This window comes from Panthera uncia, chromosome D4 (genome assembly GCF_023721935.1).
Source record: "Panthera uncia isolate 11264 chromosome D4, Puncia_PCG_1.0, whole genome shotgun sequence".
Taxonomy (NCBI): Eukaryota; Metazoa; Chordata; class Mammalia; order Carnivora; family Felidae; genus Panthera; species Panthera uncia.
Genome location: NC_064807.1, coordinates 4777572 through 4784322, shown reverse-complemented (window position 1 = coordinate 4784322; position 6751 = coordinate 4777572).

Sequence of the window (6751 nt, the reverse complement as noted above, 5' to 3'; positions counted from 1 at the left end):
AGTTACACGGTGCCATGTTCCCCCCAAACATGCCCGCTAGCCATGGGCCAATCTTTCCAATTGCAACAGAGTCAGAGCTGTTGAGTGAAGGGATCGCTTTACTGCCATGCTTCTACGATGCAAAGAGAACACATTTTTTGCCAAATAACTTACTGCAATGGACTGAATGTCTGTGTCCCTCCCCCCGCCCCAAATTCCTGTGTTGGGGGCGTTAGGAGGTGGGGCCTTTGGGACAGCTCAGGTCTCAAGGGTGGAGCCCTCGGGAGCAGGATTAGTGCCCTTATAATAGAGGCCCCTTATAACACAGGCCCCGGGCCTGTGAGGGCACACCCAAAAGTCAGCAGTCTGCCCCCCTGAAGGGAGCTCTCACCAGAACCCGACCGTGGCCGACGCCCTCATCTCGCACTGCCAGCCTGGGAGAAATACATCTGTGTTTATAAGCCACCCGGTCTGCGTGCCGTGCGGGGGAAGCCACTGCGACTAACACCCTTAAACGTGAGGATCCCAGCCCTGGCCCCGCATAGCCCTTCCTCGGGGCTTACCGCCACAGGCACAGCCTTGTCCTGTCAAGCCCTCCATCAGAGACGTGTGCTGGTGACACTTGGTGGGAGCAGTGAAGGACGTATGAAAAACCGGTGGCTCTTACTCTGCAAAACAGAGAGCGGACATGCACTAAAGGTTGAATCACTTCGAAGAGGGGAATCCGGTGACTCCTTCCTCCCTCCTTGCCCAAAATACCATTTTATGTACAAAGAAAAGCAGCTCCCCCACCTGCTCACCAGAATTTAAGATTCTTGCCCCCAATTACTTCAGAATTAGGAAATACTGAGCAAGAGATCAGAAACATTACCAAGAAGAGGAAGATGGGAAGGAGGAGAGGGAGTTATTTCATCCGTGATCACATGTTCATTAACACTGTTTGCAACCAAGTAGATCAGGCCTGTCTTTGATTTGTGCCCGTATATCCTGAACCTTGGAAAGGTGCTTTCTAGACTGATAAATTCTTCGAATGATCCCTTAACAATGGATGGAGCGAGAATTGCCTTGTGTACATACTTTTATTTGGGGTGGGGGGAAGTCAAAACAACATGTGTCTCCCTCTCTCTCTGCCACTCCGCCGCTCATACAAACTTTCTGTCTCTCTCTCTCTCTCTCTCTAAAATGTACATAAACATTAAAAAGTTTAAAAATAGGGGCGCCTGGGTGGCGCAGTCGGTTAAGCGTCCGACTTCAGCCAGGTCACGATCTCACGGTCCGTGAGTTCAAGCCCCGCGTCAGGCTCTGGGCTGATGGCTCAGAGCCTGGAGCCTGTTTCAGATTCTGTGTCTCCCTCTCTCTCTGACCCTCCCCCATTCATGCTGTCTCTCCCTGTCTCAAAAATAAATAAACGTTAAAAAAATTAAAAAAAAAATTAAAAAAAAAATAAAAAGTTTAAAAATAAATAAACTTTTCATATGAACTTATTTTTTTTAACTTTTTTTTTTTTTTTGAGACAGGGAGAGACAGAGCATGAACAGGGGAGGGTCAGAGAGAGGGAGACACAGAATCTGAAACAGGCTCCAGGCTCCGAGCGGTCAGCACAGAGCCCGACGCGGGGCTCGAGCTCATGGACCTCGAGATCATGACCTGAGCCGAAGTCGGCCGCTTAACCGACTGAGCCACCCAGGCTCCCCTCATAGGAACTTATAAAAACGAATATAAAAGATTCCCTCTTAAAAATTTTAGATTACATGCATCGATGAATTAGCCTTATTTTAGCTTTCTTTTGTTTAAGAAGAGACTGTCTTCAGTCTAGAGAAGAGAAACCACATCGTATCAGTTGATGCACAAGCATTTGGCAACATCCAACATGCATTCACGACAAAACTCTCATTGGACTAGAAATAGAAAGGACTCCCTTAATGTGATGAAAGGCATCTACGAAAAACACAAAGGCAAGCATTACCACTAAGGATAAAAAACTAAATGCTTTCACCTAAGAATAAAAACAAGGCAAGGATGACCACTACCGCTGTTCTATTCAACATTAAGCTGAAAATCCTAGCCAATGTGCCAGGCAGAAGAAGAAAAGATAGGTATCCAGACTCGGAAAAAATCAAACTGGCCTATTTTCCAGTGACGTGATTATCTGCGTAGAAAATTCCAAGGAAGATCAAAGGAAAGCAATCTTGAACTACTACGTTTGGTAATGTCACGTGGCACAAAGTCAACACAAAATTAATCACATTTCTACGTAGCACTAATGAATAATTAGAAGCTGATTTTTTTCTGAGACAATTTTTCAGAACAGTTTATGGTTCACAGAAAAACTGAGGGGAAAGTACAGAGATTTCCCATCCATTCCCTGTCCCCATATTTGCAAAGCCTCCCCGGTTATCAACATCCCCCATCAGAATTATAATCGATGAAACACTGACACATCACAATCACTCATAGTTCGCATTAGGGTTCACTCTTGGTGTTGTACATTCTGTGGGTTTGGACACACGTGTAGGCGTGTATCCACCATCATGACATCATATAGAATATTTTCACAGCCTTCGTCTGTTCATCCCTTCTCCCCCAAGCCATGGCAACCGCTGATCTTTTCACTATACCCATGGTTTTGCCTTTGTCAAATGTCGTACGGTTGGAATCCTACAGTATGTAGCCTTTTCAGATCAACTGTCTTATTAATAATGTAACGCCTCTTCATGCCTTTTCATGGCTTTTGATAACCCGTTTCTTGTTAGTAGTAAATACTGTTCCACTGTCTGGATGGACCACAGTTTATCCGTCACCTACGGAAGGACAGCTTGGTTGCTTCCGAGTCTTGGCAGTTATGAATAAAGCTGCTGTAAACATACAGGTACATAATTGGATTTGGAGCTAGGTTTTCATTTCGTCTAGGTGAATATCGAGGGGTGCAATTGCAAGCTTGCATGGTAAGAATATGCTCAGCGTGGTGAGAAACTGCCGGGCCGTCCTCCAAAGTGGCTGTACCCTCTTCGCATTCTCACCAGCGGGGACGAGAGTTCTGGCTGCTGCACCGTCCTCCCCAGCATCTGGTATCGTCAGAGTGTTCCAGATTGGGGCCATTCGGATACGTGAGTGGCGGCGTCTCGTGTCCATTCGCACTCCTCTGATGACCCATGCTGGGAAACATCTTTTCATATGCTTATTTGCAACCTGTGTATCTTCTTCGTTGAAGTACCTGTTTCGGTCTCTGGCCGATTTTTCTGTGTTTGTTTTCTCATTGTTGATTTCTTAAGGATTCTTCGTGTATTTTGGATACCAGTTTAAATGTGTCCCTGGCAAGTATTTTCTCCCAGTCTGTACATTGTCTTTGCATTCTCTTGATGCTGTCTTTTACAGAAAAGTTTTTAATTTTAATGGAGTCCAGCCTATCAATAATTTCTTTTGTGGATTGTGCCTTTCTCGTCGTGTCTAAAAAGTCATTGCCAAACTCACAGTCATCTAGATTTCTAGACTTTCTTCTAGAATATCTTCTATGAATTTTATAGTTTTGCAGTTTACATGTATATCTGTGACCCATTTTGAGTTAATTTTTGGAAGACTAAAGCCTGTGTCTAGATAGAATAACATAAATTATCCCATATGAACATCAGAGAGAAAACAGACAGGAAAGATGGGACTGTTTCAAAAGATCTAACATCAGCGTCCCAGAAGGAAAGTATAAAGAGAATGAGGCTGAGAAAGTACTCAGAAAAATAATGGCTAGAAATTTCCTAAGCTTGACAAAAGACAATAGATTCAGGAAGCTAAATTGAATTCCAAATAGGATAAACCCAAAGAAATGCAAGCCAAGACCCAGTGTAGTAAAACTTCTGAAAACTAAAGGCAAACCGTCATCACCATCGTCGTCATCACGAAAGCAGCCAGAGACAAACAACGTATTAAAGTGGAACCTCCCAGGAGGTGCCTGGGGGGCTCAGTTGGTTAAGCATCTGACTTTTTGTAAAAAAAAAAAAAAGTTAATGTTTATTTTTGAGAGACAGAGAGAGAGAGAGAGTACAAGCAGGGGAGGGGCAGAAAGAGAAGAGACACAGAATCAGAAGCAGGCTTCAGGCTCTGAGCTGTCAGCACAGAGCCCGATGTGGGGCTCGAACCGTGAGATCATGACCTGAGCCGAAGTCAGATGCTTAACCTACTGAGCCCCCCAGGCACCCCAAGCATCTGATTTTTGATCTCAACTCAGGTTTCGATCTCCATGTCATGAGTTCAAGCCCTGCATTGGGCTCTACTCCCAGCGTGGAGCCTACTTTAAAAAATGATGATAAAGTGGAACACCCCCCCCCCAAAAAAAAAAGTAAAGTGGAACCCTAAATGTATATTGCTAAATGAAGCCAATCTGGAAAAGCTGTGTGATTCCAACTGTATGACACCGGGGAAAAAGCAAAAGTCTGAAGATAGTAAAAAGATCAGTGGTTTCCAGCATTTCAAGTAGAGAGAGGGACAAAAGGAAAAATAGACGGAGACAGGAATTTTTAGGACAGTGAAACTGCACTGACATGGTACTGTAATTGTAGATACACCTCATCGTCCATTATCTATCTGAGTTGTACATCTATAAAATGTATAATCTAAAATGGGAACCTTAACTATGGACTTTAGTTAATGATCATGGCTCATTAATAGTAACAAATGCACCACACTAATGTAAGTTGCTAATAATGGAGGAAACTAGGGGGTGGGAAGGGTGAGACAGGTAAGCGAGAACTTTGTACTTGCCACTAAGCGTTTCTGTGAATGGAAAACTATCCCAAAGTAAAGTCCACTACATTTTTAAGTGATTGGAAAATCAAGACAGTCTCAGAAACTCTGAGAGAATTTGCCTACAGTATACCCAGGATAGCTACAATAAGTTCTCTACACAGAAAGGAAATGAAGGAATCCAAATGAAGGAGGAACATGGGAAGAGTGAAAATATGGAAAAATACAATAGAGTTTTTGAAATTATATTAGATGGTTGGAGCAAAAATTATAACACTGTCTAATGTTCCTCAGTGTACGTAGAGAAATATGTAACACAGTTACGTTACAAATGGGGAAGAGTAGAAAGGAAAAAAAAAAGGGAGGTGAGGTTTCCACACTTCATTTGATCAGGAAAAAGGTTGTTGACACAGCATAGTAGTGAAATATATATACATAATAGAATATCTTAGGTGAAGTGGACCAATTTCTCCAAAAGTACACACTACCACAACTCATCCGATCTGAGATAACTAATTTGAATAGCCTGATGAAGAAATTAAATTTATAACTTAAAAACTCCCAAAAAGAAGGACCCAGAATACCTTTATTGGAACGTTATAGCAAATGTTTATTTCAGGGAAGTAAAGGTAATTCAATTTTGAAAATCAATCAATGTAATCTATCATATTAACAAGCTAAGGAACAAAAAATTCATGATATAGTACATTAATGCAGAAAAAGCATTTGCCAAAATTTAACATCCATTTGTGATAAAAACTCTCAGCAAACTAGGAACAGGGATGCACTTCTTCAACTTGATGAAAAGCTCCTACAAAAATCTTACAGCTAACATCGTAATTAATTGTGAAAGATTGAATTATTTTCCCTTAAGGTAAGTACAAGAGATGTTCATTCTTGTCGCATAGTAGTAGAAGTTCTATCCAGGGCAATAAGGTAAGAAAAGGAAATAAAATCACACAGATTAGGAAAGAAGGAACAAAACGATACCTATTTTCAGAGGACATGGCTGTTTATGTATGAAATTCCAAGGAATCTACACAAACAAAAACCTCCTGGAAATTAATAAGTGAGCTTAGCAAGTTCTCAAGTTACAAAATCAACATACAAAAATCAATTTTACTTCAACAATACTAGCAACAAATACATGAAAATTGAAGTTTAGATTATAGTACCATCTACAATTGCTTTAAAAAAAAGTAAATACTTAGATCTAAATCTCACAAATCATTGGAGATATAAATCTCACAAACATGCATGTATAAACATTCCGAGGTAGGTGCCTAGGTACCTAACAATGGCATTCTAAATGCCATTCTCCACTAAAAGCAATCGGTGTTCTTTGAAGAAATGGCTGAATGCAGGGCTGGGGCCTCTTGCTCTGCCAGAGAGAAAGAAGGTGTCCCATGCATGATGAAGACGTATCAGAAGGACACGGTGCCAAAGAAGGGGCTCACACGGACCACATCTGTGACCATTTGAACATCGGAATAAATAATGACACTAGTGGATTATAAGCCACTGAATCAAAGAGGAAATCACGAGTCCATACAGATATAAATAAGTTGAAAGTTTGGTGAGAAACAGGCTACTGAAACGGTTTTGGAGTACCTCTCTACAAAATACTTACCAATTACGAAGGAAAGGAGAGGCCTGGAAAATCCCACCATAGTACAATGGTCAAAGCGAACATCCCGCCTGATGGGATGCGGTGAGAAACCCACGGCATCTGTGATATTCTCGTCCATGACACATAACCTGCATAAAGCCACGAGGAAACTTTTTTTTTTTTAATGAGGGGCATTCTACTCTACCCTGGCCTGTGGCTTTTGAGAGTCTCAAGGTCACAAAATCAAACCAAGGCTAAGGAACTGTGGCAGGTGGGAAGAGACTGAAGAGACATGACAAGGCCAGGCAAAGCAGCATTTGGAACCGGCTCCATTTGCCGTGACGGACGCCACGGGGACAACAGGTGAGACCTGGATGGGGCCTTAGGTTCAGGTGGTAGTAATGCGTCACCGCAAGGGATGATGGCTGT